Genomic DNA, 14,912 nt, shown 5'->3' with positions numbered 1-14,912 from the left:
AATTCAAAAACATAAAATTCATAAACTTAAAGAATTTTACTTCCTCGCATATAGCAACAATTCCTAAAACACAATATAGCCTTGATCCAAATAAATGTTAAACAATAATAAAATAAAATAAAATAAACCAAATTAGAACAAATAACAATTAACTAAGATATTGAAAATTAAGTCCCTGGCAATGGCGCCAAAAACTTGATCGCGAATATATATATATATATATATATATATGCAAGTGCACACAATCGATTCAAGTAATATATGATAAGTAGAGTATCGTTCCCACGAAGACTGTTTTCCAATTACGAACAATTGTTCTTTTAATTTCTATTTGGCAACTAAAATTTTGATTTTTGAATTTAATTTAAAAATTGAAAATAACTTTGAACAGAAACAACTAATTAAAAGATTTAAAATCACTATTAAAAGACCTAGGGTGTTAATTTCATCAACTTTTCATTCTACTAATTTTATTAATCAATTCTAGATTTATTTCTTCCTATTCTAATAGTAGGTTAACCTAAATCGATTCCTATTCTTTTTCAGGATAAAAGATCTCAATCTATATGCAGGTTTTCTACATCTCTGTGATAAACTTAAACATATAGAAGGCATTAAGCATGGAAACTTAATTACTGCACAAGTCATACAGCTACTTTCGTCCAATATGCTACCTATGTATTTATAATGATAGCATATTCAATTCTCATATTTCGAATTTTGAATCAAAATCATAAAATCAAGAAAATATTGATAAAGTATATACTAGCATTAAACACACATTATATAGATTACAATAGAGAAGAAAAATCAAAAGAATATCATAATTAAATTAGATAGAAATCCAAGTGACTACATTAAACCTTAGATAAAAAAATTTTAGTTCATATCAGACATGACTAAATCAACAAAATAATAATTAAAAAACATAAGATTGATAAACTTAAGAAGAAAGAAAAATACAAAACTGCAAAATAACTATCCTAAGAATCACAATTAGTCTTTAAAAACGTAATTAAAAACTGGCCTAATCACTTAATTAAATCCTAAATACGAATTTATAGTAAAAAACTAACAAAGGCTGTGTTTTTTTCTATGCGAGCCGCGACTTGGCCTTCTCTGGGTCGCAGCCCGTGTTTTTTTTTAGCCTTTTACTTCCATGATAAATCCTCAGGTGCCGCAACTTCAACATCATCAAGTCGAGGCCCTTGTCCAATTTTTCCCTTAGCTGAGGCTCTGTTTTCCTCTTGAGTCGCAATTGGAAAGTCCAAGTCATGACACTAATTCCATCCAGCAGCTCTGCGTCTCTGACTTCGCCTTGAGTCGTGACTTATAAGCCCAAGTCGCGACCTTAATTCAATTTTTTTCTCAGATTAGGTCTTTCATCTCATTTCTTCATCAAAATCCGTCTTTTAATTATCCTTAGCATCATTTTGAGTCCAACAACTGCCAAGAGCCTTATTTTTCCACCATTTTCACTTCTTTTTACATTATTCTCGTGATTCATCGCACCATCCTACAACAAAGACAAACAAAAGCGCAATCTTGCACAAAACACACATAGAGACTCAAGATTACCACAAAAACACATTCTAAAATGACGTCAAAATGAAGTTATCAAACTCCTCCAAACTTACTCTTTATTCGCCATCGAACAAAGGACTCAAACAAACCTAAACTTAAACAACATGAATTATACCAACAACAATAATTATGCCTCAAAATCATGAATGTTAATCATATAATTCTCATAAAACTACTCAACAGTTTATTCAATCTAGAATTTTGATCAAAACACTCCATCAACACACCTTAGTCTACTAACATTTTGGATTATCAACTCATGATCATTAAATAAACATATTCGAAATCAATTATGCTCACCAAATTTCTTTCCAATTGATCCATTCAAACCAAGTAATTCCATAAGGTCAATTACTTACAATTCTCCACTAATATAAATCATGATATGCATAAGAATTAATAGGACTTTTATAGGCTTGTAACGATGGCTTAGGTAAAGGTAGTTGACAAAGAAATTTTTAAGCTCACTTTACTATAAACACATGACCAAAACTCATAAACTTTACTTCCATAATAATACAATCCCATAATCCCCTTCTTGTTTTTTCTTTACTTTAGCTATATATATATTTCAATAATAACTACACTCCCCCAAACTTGATTTTTTTTCTTCTATATATTCATATTAGGAGTGTATTGAAATATTTATTTATTATTTTTTTCAATATATATACTCTCTCTCATTCTTTTTTTTTTCACTTTTCATTTTCTAAACCCACTCAAATCACAATTAAACTCCATTACACATCAATCCCCAAAAATTTTCTCAATCATATGCTCATAGTATATCAGGGACGGATATATAACCAAGTTTTAAGTATTAGGCTTAAATGATGGTTTAGAACAAAAAGAAACAAGATTAAGCTCAAAAGGGGTAAACAAAGGATTAAGTAACTTAAGGTTGGCAAGAAAATCTCAAACGATCCAAATGATAGCCTAAATCATATTCCTATGCATACACGATATATTATTTCGCCTCAAATAACAAGTAAGCAAGTTCTAAAATTATAGAAAATAATTTCCACTTTCCATTCATCATTCCACTAACCAATTTCAGCAAGCATAATCAATATCAAAAACATAAATTTAACATCATGACAAGATATTCAACAAATGTTCCCTAAACTAAAATGAACTAACAAAGTGTTCAATCAAGCACACAAATTTTGTTTTCAGATTTCATTTTCTTTGAATTATACTCATAACATTCATTTTATTCTCATCGGCCATTGTTGTCAATCATTATTCATGTTGAAACTAAACATACTAAAACAAAACTCTAAGCACTAACAAAAACTAAACATATCACACAAAACAAAACTAACAGAAAAAAATAAGCTCCCTCCCCCAAACTTAAACTAAACATTGTCCCCAATGTTTAAAAATAAGTAAAGAAAGAAAAATTTCCTAGTGCAAATCACTTCTAAAATGGTGGTCGATCTGGAAATGGATGCCAAGGCGGTGGAGCCTCTAGTGCCAGATATTGAGGGTATTCTTCTCTCCTCTCCTGCTCAGCTACCCTTACTCCATTTGTTTGATCATTGGCTGGTATGGGCTCCTCAACTTCTTCTCTTTCCCTTTCAACTCTTACATTCTTGGGTAGTGGTAGTGGTGGCTCTAAGGATGGGGCATTGAATTTATTCATTGTAGCACGAGAAATAGGCCCCATAGCCTTCCTATAAAGATCACTGGGATATTTAGGTACCTCCTAGACTTCACACAAATCAGTTATCATAGATCCATGTCCCAACCCAGCAATAGTAGTCATTCTACATAAATCCCTGATGCTTTGGCGAATAACTCAGCCAATATCAATATAGAGTCCCTTCATAATTGCATACACCTGAAGACACCTATCAGTCCCCACCTCAGACAAGTGGATGTTGGGGATAAGTCATGCACTCATAAAAAGAGTCCAAGGTTTGGCCACCCAATTCATTTGATATCTCCATAAGTGTTTCAGTTCCCAATTCTGCATAACAAAAGAAGCACCAGGAATTCCTAAAGTTTCTGCCACCTTAGTCTAATTTAGTTTACTATGATACACCAATTGATAATATTCATCTTCTTCTGGAGACTACTTGGGTAATTGAAATAGTGCATCAATATTATCAATGGCGCACTCAACCAAAAAGTTGTCTAACAAACACCTTTTTATTAACAGCCACATGAAAGTTGGCGTAAAACTCATATACCAATGAGCAATTGGCCTTTGGAATCTTATCATCCACAAACAGTTGCCAACCACGACGTAGAATCTCATCCCTAATAATATTATAAGTTTTAGGGTACGATTCTTCTTTAATTTCCATCCCACGCTCTTGAATGACTAGACGTTGGGATAGCCTTTGATAATGATCATGGGCATCCTTGTTAATGAATCATGTGGGATCATACTGTAAAATTGGTTAAGGTGTTGGCGGGATTGGCTGAGTTTGGGGTGGTTGGGAGCGGGATGATGAAGGGCGACTAGTGTTCTTAGAAGAGGCAACCCTAGTTGGTTGTTTCCTTGGTCCCATACTCACACAATTGATCAAAAATGGCACACAAAAATTTTGGCAGCACTTCCCCTAAATTTCTGTAATTTCCTCACTAGATACTCCCAAAAATTTTTGCCCATAAATACTAAATATACTCAAACAGTCCAACAATCCAATGCAATTCCTTAGTAAAAATTACTACAATGAAAATTTTAATTAGAGAAAACTTACAAGCCTTGAAATCTGAAAAATCTGCCCACTCTTGAATTCTCCTTGCAAGCTTCAATTGACACCCATAGAAACACAAATTAGGGTTAGGGTAAAATAAATGAAGAAAAATATGAATTAGCAATTAGAAATATGGTTGAAGAGTACTTGAAATAAAATGAGAAATAGAAGAAAATGGAGAGCTTTTCCACAAGAAAAATTTGATTTTGACTGAAAGCAAATGAAAAATGACGGATATGCTTAGAAAAAAATGAGTTTTAACCCATTTTCTTCCTGTCTAAAATAGGCGCGTCACGACCGAGATAGGTCAAGTCACGACCCGCCCCAAATTTTTTTACAAATACACTTGCCCAGGTGCCACGACTCAACCTCTTCAAGTCGCGGTCCGCCTCTAGTTTTAAAAGCTCCTTGCTCTCTGTTTCAGCCTAGGGTCGCGACTTATAAACCTAAGTCGCGACCCGCCCCTCCTTCAAAATCTAATAGCTCTCTGACTTGTGTAATGTTGCGACTTTCTAGTTCAAGTTGCAACTTGGCCCAAAAACTAATTGAAAAACAACCTTTTTTCACGATTTTCACGATTTTTTTTTTTTACAAAATTTCTAATAAAATAAAATGAAAATAAATAAACTTTACAAATCCCAAAACAAAATGAAATTGTCAACTAATAAAAAAAAACTAAATTAAATATAGGAATGCCTCCTATAGCGCCGTCATTAACAACATTTAGCCAGACGCTGAATACCCCATTTAAAGAGGTTCCAAAACCATCCTTGATTTGCACTTTTCCACCAGTCCTTCTAGATAATGCTTTAACCTTTGACCATTTACTTTAAAATGTATTGTTTTCTCGCTATGAATCTGTGCTGCTCCATAAGGTAATGAGACCACAACTATGAAGGGTCCCGACCATCTAGACTTTAGTTTTCTTGGAAACATTTTCAATCTAGAATTAAATAACATAACTTTATCTCCCGGTTGGAAATCCTTTCTAATTAACCTCTTATCATGAAAAGCCTTAGACTTTTCTTTATAAATCTTTGCATTTTCATAAGCTTCATTTCTAAATTCATTAAGCTCATTCAACTCTAGAAGCTTATTCTACCCTGCCATACATAAGTCAACATTCAACTTTTTCACCGCCCAATAAACTCGATGCTCAAGTTCAACTGGTAAATGACATGCCTTCCCGAATACCAACTAATATGGGGACATACCAATCAGACTCTTAAAGGCTATACGATATGCCCACAGAGAATCATCAAGCTTTTTTTACCAATCTTTCCTTGATGTGTTTACAGTTTTCTCTAAAATACTTTTAATTTCTCAGTTTGACACTTCAACTTGACCATTAGCAAGTGGATGATAAAAAAAATCCTTTCTGTGATGAACTCCATAACAAGCACATAGAGCTGGGAATGATTTATTACAGAAATGACTGCCTCTGTCACTAATAATGGCTCTTGGAGTACCAAACCGAGTAAAAATATTCTTATGAAGAAATTTAAGTACCTCCTTACCATCACAAGTAGGAGTTGTTGCAGCTTCTACCCATTTAGAAACAAAATCTATTGCCAAGAAAATCTACTTATTATTATAAGACGATGGAAAAGGTCCCATGAAATCTATTCCCCACACATCAAACAGCTCAACCTCCAGAATCCCAGTCATTGGCATTTGATCTCTTCTGGACATATTACAGGTCCTTTGGCAACGATCACAACTCTTAACAAATGCAATAGAATCTTTAAATAACGTAGGTCAATAAAACCCACATTGCAAAACGTTTACTACTGTCCTTGTTCCCCCCAAGTGACCACAACAATGTAAAGTATGGCAATGAGTAAGTATGGAAATCATTTCCTCTTCTGGGACACATCTTTTAATCACTTGATCAGCACAATGATGAAAAGGAATGGGTTCATCCCTATAATAATACTTCACTTCCGAATAGAACTTTTTTAGTTGTTGCCTTGACATGTCTGGAGGCACAACTTTAGCTACCAAATAGTTAACATAATTTGCAAACCATGGTATCTTCTCTTCACATTCAATCTGTAACGCCCTACTACGTTAGAGTCGTTACTAGGTGAGTTTTAAGACAAAACTTTGTGCAATTAACTCGCTAACCGAGATTTTGAAACGAAAGTGTGACTAATTAAAAGTTAAGGCTGTAATCTTTAAAAATGCGTTGTTTCAATAAAAACTTCTAGTAATAAACATTTGGGATCCCAAAATAAAGTTTGAAAACTATTTACATCTTGAAATAAGTTTACAGTTGATCAGTTCTAAAATCATAGATTATTACAGCCATTTTCAAATAAACCCCCAACCAAAGCAGTCGGGCAGGCCAAACATGTACGCGTCGCTTCACGCTCTCCGTACTCATGGTTGGTTGACTCAGTCTTTACCCTTACCTGCAACACGGAGCACCCGTGAGCCGAAGCCCAGCAAGAAAACTCATGCAGAACATAACATATGCAATTTATACAGTTTATCATAACAGATAATCCATAGATAAACAAGTCAACCATTAGACTAAGCAAACACGGCCATGCTGCCCCAGAAGCCTTACCGAAGCCTGGGGTATCGGTTCTCACCGTAAGGATAACAAATGTATCCACCGGGCCTTGCCCTGACTATAAGCATCCCATGTGCTAAGTGTTACTTCCGGCTCCGCTTCCATACCCGGCCTACACCGCACTCGGCCCTTACCGTTCATTTCATTATAATCATATATAGCATAAATCAAGCAACATTCAAACAAATGCCAATTTATTTAAATCTGCACCCTAACATGTAATGCAATATAGGGCCATGCCCAGCAATCACACTATGGGCCCATGCCCTATCCTACGGGCGTTATAGTTTTCTTACCTGCTTCCCGAGCTTTCCGATGCACCAAGGCCACAAGCACGGTCCTCTAGCACGAGCCTCCTCGAAATCCTAGTCACAACACACAAATAACACTTTTAATACTAACCAACCCAAAACCACTTCCCGGGACCAATCCCACACTCTCGGAACCTCTAATTCCCTAAAACGATACATCGGAACCATCCCCCGAGTCCTCGGGCAAAAGCCCTAAAAACCTGAATTTTTGCCTGCCAAAATGGCCGAGGGCCGCGGCACTCCCCTCAAGGGCCGCGGCGCTCATATGCGAACCCAGATTTCTGGGTTTTCTCTTGCGTTTTCTCCGAGCTAAAACCTTCCCAAATCATACCAAACCAATACCCAAACCCCAAAATCAATTTAAAACTTCAAATGGACCATCTAACAACCCATAAACACTAGATTCAAGCTCAAAACACAATCACACTCACAAATCCACCCAATTGATTTCAACTTCAACAACTTAAACCCATTGGCCAAAAACACAAACCCAAGCTTGAAAAACCTAAACCATACCTCAAAAATCTTAAACCACAACAGATAAAACTCTTAAAATTGTCTAGGATCCTTACCTTTAAGTGGAGAATCCACCCTTTGCTTCCTTGAATCCATCTCCAAGTCTCCAAAATCAGCTCCTCCCCTTCTTCTTCTTCTTCTAGCTTTTCTTTCTCTTTATTTTTAACAAAACCAAACAATGACCAAGCCCCAAACCGTGTACCCCATATAACCCAGCTGCCATATATCAAATTCCCAGCCAAATGACCATTTTACCCCTCCTTGCCTATCCTTACCCAACTAAACCTCAAGGGCACTTAAGTCCTTTTACCTCTATTTCATTTCTACCATTTTCTATCTAGAACTTGTTACTCTCAGCAGTAACTAATGGTTACCCAGGTTACTCAATCACCAATAACCATTACGCGCTAAATCTCAACTTAACCATAAAATTCCCAAAGTACCCCTAGGCTCCTCCCGAGCCGGGTATAGAAATCCCGTTGTGACTCTTAAGTTAACTAGCTCTCTAGGACCGTCTCGGCACGTGCATCACAATAATAACACCACACTCACGTGGTACAATTCACAGAATACAATTATCACATATATGCCCTCAGCGGGCTAAAATTACCAATTTACCCCTATCATGCAAACGGGGTCCACATGCATAATTATTTCACCTAACATGCATACTAACCACGTAGTCATGCATCTCAATGTTCAATTAGTCACATAACATGCTTTAAATCATAACCATGCATTAAACTCATAAAATCACACATAAATTCCATTATGCCCTCCAGGCACACTAATCAAGGCCCTTAAGCCTTATTAGCGATTTTGGGTCGTTACACAATCGAAATTAATTGTTCATCCAGAAAATTTTCATCAATTGACTCCTCTTTAACATTATGATCTTCTTCTTTTTCCAATCTAGATAAATGATCAACAACTAGATTTTCTGTCCCCCTCTTATCTTGAATTTCTATATCAAACTCTTGTAATAATAAAACCCAATGAATCAAGCGAGGTTTAGCATCCTTTTTAGTCATAAGATACTTAATACCTGAATGATCTGTGTAGACTATCACCTTATTACCAATTAAATATGGCCTAAACTTGTCAAATGCAAAGACTATTGCAAGTAATTCCTTCTTAGCAGTTGCATAATTTAATTGAGCATCATTCTAGGTTCGACTAGCATAATAAATTGTTCGAAATACCTTGTCAACTTGCTGTCCAATAACTGCTCCCACTGCATAATTACAAGCATCACACATTAGTTCAAAAGGAATTTCCCAATTTGGTGATACAACAATTGGAGTTGTTACTAATTTTTCCTTCAGTGTGTTAAACGCCTTTAAACAATCAGAATCAAAATCGAATACCACACCATTCATAAGTAAAGACGATAAGGGCTTTGAAATTTTTGAAAAATCTTTTATGAACCTCCTATAAAATCCAGCATGGCCTAAGAAGCTTCGAACCCCTTTAACAGACACTGGAGGAGGTAAATTTTTTATTGTTGATATCTTTGCCCTGTCTACCTCAATTCCATGACGTGAAATCTTGTGGCCCAAGACTATTCCTTCTGTCACCATAAAGTGACATTTCTCCCATTTTAAAACTAAGTTTGACTCCTCACATCTTTTCAAAACCCTTTCCAAATTAGCTAAACATCCATCAAAAGAGGGTACAAAGACTGAAAAGTCATCCATAAAAATTTCAATACATTTTTCCACCATGTCCAAAAAGATTGACATCATACATCTTTGAAAGGTGGCAGGAGCATTACATAACCCAAATGGGATCCTCCTAAAAGCAAATGTTCCGTAAGGGCATGTGACGGTAGTCTTTTCGTGATCCTTCGGTGCTATAGGAATTTGATGGTATCCAGAATATCCATCCAAGAAACAGTAATAAGGATGGCCTGCCAATCTATCTAGCATTTGATCGACAAAAGGTAAAGGAAATGGTCTTTCACGTTGGCTTTATTTAGTTTACGGTAATCAATACAAATTCTCCAACCTGTCACTGTACGAGTTGGAATAAGTTCATTATTATTATTTTTAACCACCGTCATGCCACCTTTCTTCGGAACGACCTGGACAGGACTAACCTAAGCACTGTCAGATATTGGGTAAATTACCCCTGCATCCAACCATTTAAGGATTTCTTTCCTTACCGCTTCTTTCATTGAAGGATTAACCCTCCTTTGAGCATCAATACTAGGCTTACTATCCTCCTCCATTAATATATGGTGCAGCACTGTTGGAGGACTAATACCCTTAATATCCACCAAAGTCCATCCAATTGCAAGTTTATGAGCCCTTAATACCCTAAGAAGCTTCTCTTCTTCAGTCTCAGATAAATAAGCTAAAATAATAACTGGGAGAGTGTCATTCTTACCCAAATAAGCATATTTAAGATGAGCAGGTAAGGTTTTTAACTCAAGAGCTGGTGGCTTCTCAATGGATGGAAGATGTCTCTCAGGCACTTGCCCTAATTCCTCATATTTCTTTTTGTAGATCTGCCCTAATGAATTCAACCACTTAGCATACTCACTGGCTTTAGTACCAACACACTCTTCAGGACTTGCAATCAAACTCAACTCCAATGGATCCTTAATAGACTAGACCCCTTTACTTGGTTCCTCCGATGCACTAACACAAAAGCAACTGTCACTAGCTGAGGGATATTGCAAAGCTTTGAAAACATTAAAAACAACCTCATCTCCTTATACTATAAGCCTTAATTCTCCTTTCTGAACGTCTATCAATGCTTGCCCTATGGCCAAAAAATGGTCATCCTAATATAATAGGCACAACCTCATCTTCCTTTATAAATAATACAATGAAATATGCTAGGAAAATGAACTTATCTACCTTTACTAGATAGTCCTCTATAATACCTCTGGGATGTGTTAATGAACAATCAACCAGTTGAAGAATAACAGTAGTGGGTCTAGCTTCCCCCAAACCAAACCTTTTAAATACAAACAACGACATTAAATTTATGCATGAACCTAAATCACATAAAGCTCTCTCACAATGAAAGTTCTCAATAGTGCAAGGTATAGTAAAGCTGCCTGGATCTCTTAACTTTTGAGGAAGCTTCTTTTGAATAATTGCATTGCACTCTTCAGTTAATGCAACAGTTTGATAATCCTCCATTTTCCTTTTATTAGACAATATCTCCTTCATAAACTTCACATAACTAGGCATTTGTTCTAAAGCCTCTGCAAAAGGGATGTTAATGTGAAGTTTCTTAAATACTTCAAGGAATTAGGAGAACTGTTTGTCAAGATTAGCCTTTCGAAACTGTTGAGGATATGGAATCTTTGGTGTAGGTTCAAAGTATTTTGGTTTTCCTGTTTTTGGAAGGTCTTCAGTAACCTCCTCTTGTATTGGACTAGTAACTTGTTGATTCTCTGTATTGTTCCCTTTTTCATCCACTGTAGGTCCATCATACTTAGTCCCACTCCTCAGAGTGACAACTTGACATTGTTCTTTAGGATTTACCTCTATGGAACTAGGCAAATTCCCTTGCTGTCTATTAGAAAACATTTGAGACAATTGACCTATTTGTGTCTCCAAACTTCTGATTGAAGACCTTGTCTCTGCCATAAATTGATTTAATTGGTCTGGTTGAATTGTTGGTGGGTTCATTTGAAGATGTGGTGGTGGATGAGATGGGCATGGGTTTAGATCATAAGACGGTCTCGAATGTATTCCATAAGTTGGTTGATGAGGGGGTTGTTGAGGTGGGTACCGTGGATATTGTGGGTGTAAACCTTGATTATTTTTCCAAGACAGATTAGGGTGATTTTTCCAATCAGGCGTATAGGAATTTGAGTAAGTGTTGGGTGCAGGTCTTGAAAAATTACCTATAACCTGTGCATGTTCCAAGGGCATATTATTCACATCAGTTGAGCAACTAGATGTGATCGGGCATTGTTCATAAGAATGAGGTCCTCCACAAATCTCACAACTCATGACATTTTGAACTTGCATTGCTTGTGCGGCGAGATTAGTTTGCTGCAATTGTTTGGTTAGAGATGCTACTTGAGCGATCAATAGCGCTATTGGATCAACTTCTAAGACTCCTGTTACTTTCTTATTCTCACGTTCAGTAGGCCAATTATAATTATTCATAGTCATCTCTTCCAATAGTTCATATGCTTCATTAGTGATTTTTCTCATAAACGCTCCTCCTAATGTTGAATCTATAATTGTCCTTGTATTTCCCCCCAAACCATTGTAAAAAGTATTAACCAGCAGCCACTTCTCTATTCCATGATGTGGGCATTTCCTTTGCAATTCCTTAAATCGTTCCCATGCATCATACAAAGACTCCCCATCCAGTTGATGGAAGTTGTTAATCTCTCCTCTTATTCTGGCTGACTTGGCTGGAGGAAAATATTTACCACGAAACTTCTCAGCCAAATCTTCCCAAGTAAGTATAGAGTTGGCTTGTAAAGAATTCAACTAGCTCTTAGCTCTCTCCCTTAGTGAAAATGGGAATAGTCTCAATCGTATGACATCGTTACTCACCCCATTCATTTTAAATGTCGCACATTACTCCAAAAAGTTTGTGATATGTAGATTTGGATCCTCATTTGGTAAACCCCCAAATTGTACACAGTTTTGCACATAACTCAAAATTATTTGCCTCAACAGTGGGAGGACGAAAGCTTGAATGTATCCCCGTAAGAGTAGGGAGTACATAATTCATTAATGATGGATCGACTTCAGCTAAAATACCCATATTAGCATTGTTGACAACGTTATTTGCGTTCTCAGTCAGGGCAAAATCCAACCTTTTCTTTATCTTTCGATTCTTTCAGCACGTTCTCTCAATTTCAAGATCTATTGGTATAATTTCCTTTTGTCTACTTCCTCGCATATACCAACAATTCCTAAAACACAATATAGACTTGATCCAAATAAATGTTAAACAATGATAAAATAAAATAAAATAAACCAAATTAGAGCAAATAACAATTAACTAAGATATTGAAAATTAAGTCCCTAGAAACGGCGCCAAAAACTTGATCGCAAATATATATATATATATATGCAAGTGAACGCAATCGATTCAAGTAATATATGACAAGTAGAGTATCGTTCCCACGAAGACTGTTTTCCAATTACCAACAATTGTTCTTTTAATTTCTATTTGGCAACTAAAATTTTGATTTTTGAATTTAATTTAAAAATTGAAAATAACTTTGAACAGAAACAACTAATTAAAAAATTTAAAATCACTATTAAAAAGACCTTGGGTGTTAATTTCTTCAACTTTTCATTCTACTAATTTTATTAATCAATTCTAGATTTATTTATTACTATTCTAATAGCAGGTTAACCTAAATCGATTCCTATTCTTTGTCAAGATATAAGATCTCAACCTATATGTAGGTTTTCTACATCTCTGTGATAAACTTACACATATAGAAGGCATTAAGCATGGAAACCTAATTACTGCACAAGTCATACAGGTACTTTCGTCCAATATGCAACCTATGTCTTTATAATGATTGCATATTCAATTCTCATCTTTCGAATTTTGAATCAAAATCATAAAATCAAGAAAATATTGATCAAGAATTTACTAGCATTAAACACACATTATATAGATTAGAGTAGAGAAGAAAATTCAAAAGAATATCATAATTAAATTAGATAGAAATCCAAGTGACTACATTAAATCCTAGATAAAAATTGTTTAGTTCATATCAAACATTACTAAATCAACAAAATAATAATTAAAAAACATAAGATTGATAAACTTAAAGAAGAAAGAAAAATACAAAACTGCAGAATAACTATCCTAAGAATCACAATATGTCTCTAAGAACATAATTAAAAACTGACCTAATGACTTAATTAAACCCTAAATACGAATTTATAGTAAAAAAAATAACAAAGGCTGTGTTTTTTTTTATGCTGACCGCGACTTGGCCTTCTTTGGCGCCGCGGCTTAAACATCATCAAGTCGCTGCCCGTGTCCAATTTTCCCCTTAGCAGAGCTTCTGTTTTCCTCTTGAGTCACGACTTGTAAGTCCAAGTCGCGACACTAGTTCCATCCAGTAGCTATGCGTCTCTGACTTCGCCTTGAGTCGCGACTTATAAGCCCAAGTCGCGACCGTAATTCAATTTCTTTCTCAAATTAGGTCTTTCAACTCATCTCTTCATCAAAAATCATCTTTTAATCATCCTTAGCATCATTTTGAGTCCAACCACCGCCAAGGGCCTCGTTTTTCCACCATTTTCACTTCATTTTACATTATTCTCGTGATTCATCACACCATACTACAACAAAGACAAACAAAAGCGTAATCTTGCACAAAACACACATAAAGACTCAAGATTACCACAAAAACACATTCTAAAATGACGTTAAAATGAAGTTATCACTAGGCTAGATTTGATTAGCTTCCTAAGTTTTTCTAAACTTAGGTTGGCAATACTAGGCTTGCTCTTCTTGACAAGCTTAGTTTCTTAGGTCGCTCCTTGCAAGTCGTGATCCTGCCCTAACTCCATGCCTCCCAAGTGATCAGAGACTAGCTTGCGTTCACTTGTTCAATCCAGAGTGCGGGTGCTCTTACACATATCATTAATAGTAAATGAAACCAAAAAATATAAGCAAACAATAAATTTATTTCTTACCATGTTTTATAAACACAATTTTCATTAAATGTGCCCGAACGCTACAAGGGATACTACATAAATTAACAAGGTTCCTACTCATACTACTGGTAATACCGGCGAAGATGCTCGACATTCTAGGCATGAGGGATCAGCTCCCCACTTAGTTGGGCCAATTTGAATGTCCGCGGACACACAACGCTCTCGACTTGGTATGGGCCTTCCCAGTTAGGTCCCAACACTCCTACAACGGGGTCTCGGGTGGCTAAGAAGACTCTTCACAGCACCAGATCTCCGACACCAAACTTTCTATCCTTCACTTTAGTGTTGAAATACCTAGCTACCTTCTACTGGTAGGACGCTACTCAAAGTTGAGAAGCTTCACGGAGCTCCTCCATGAGGTTCAGGGATTCTCATAGTAAAGCATGGTTCGTGGTCGGGTCATACGTATCTCATCGGTGCGTGGAAATTGCTTTCTCAACTGGGAGCATAGCTTCATATCCGTAGGTCATCGAGAATTGCGAATGGCCTATGGAGGTCATGGCAGTGGTGCGGTAACTCCATAATGCCTTAGGCAAATCCTCAG

General features: G+C 36.1%; 1 non-coding gene across 1 annotated transcript; it reads left to right on the top strand.

Annotated features, from left to right (window-relative positions):
• The first annotated feature begins 11,966 nt into the window (after positions 1-11,966).
• On the top strand, positions 11,967-12,073 carry LOC133833440 (small nucleolar RNA R71). The gene has a single exon (XR_009892819.1). It is a non-coding gene; the product is annotated as a small nucleolar RNA R71 (small nucleolar RNA).
• Positions 12,074-14,912: the final 2,839 nt, after the last annotated feature.

The sequence above is a fragment of the Humulus lupulus genome, chromosome 4 (genome assembly GCF_963169125.1).
Source record: "Humulus lupulus chromosome 4, drHumLupu1.1, whole genome shotgun sequence".
In the NCBI taxonomy this organism is placed as follows: domain Eukaryota; kingdom Viridiplantae; phylum Streptophyta; class Magnoliopsida; order Rosales; family Cannabaceae; genus Humulus; species Humulus lupulus.
This window is presented reverse-complemented; position numbering and strand designations above follow the sequence as displayed.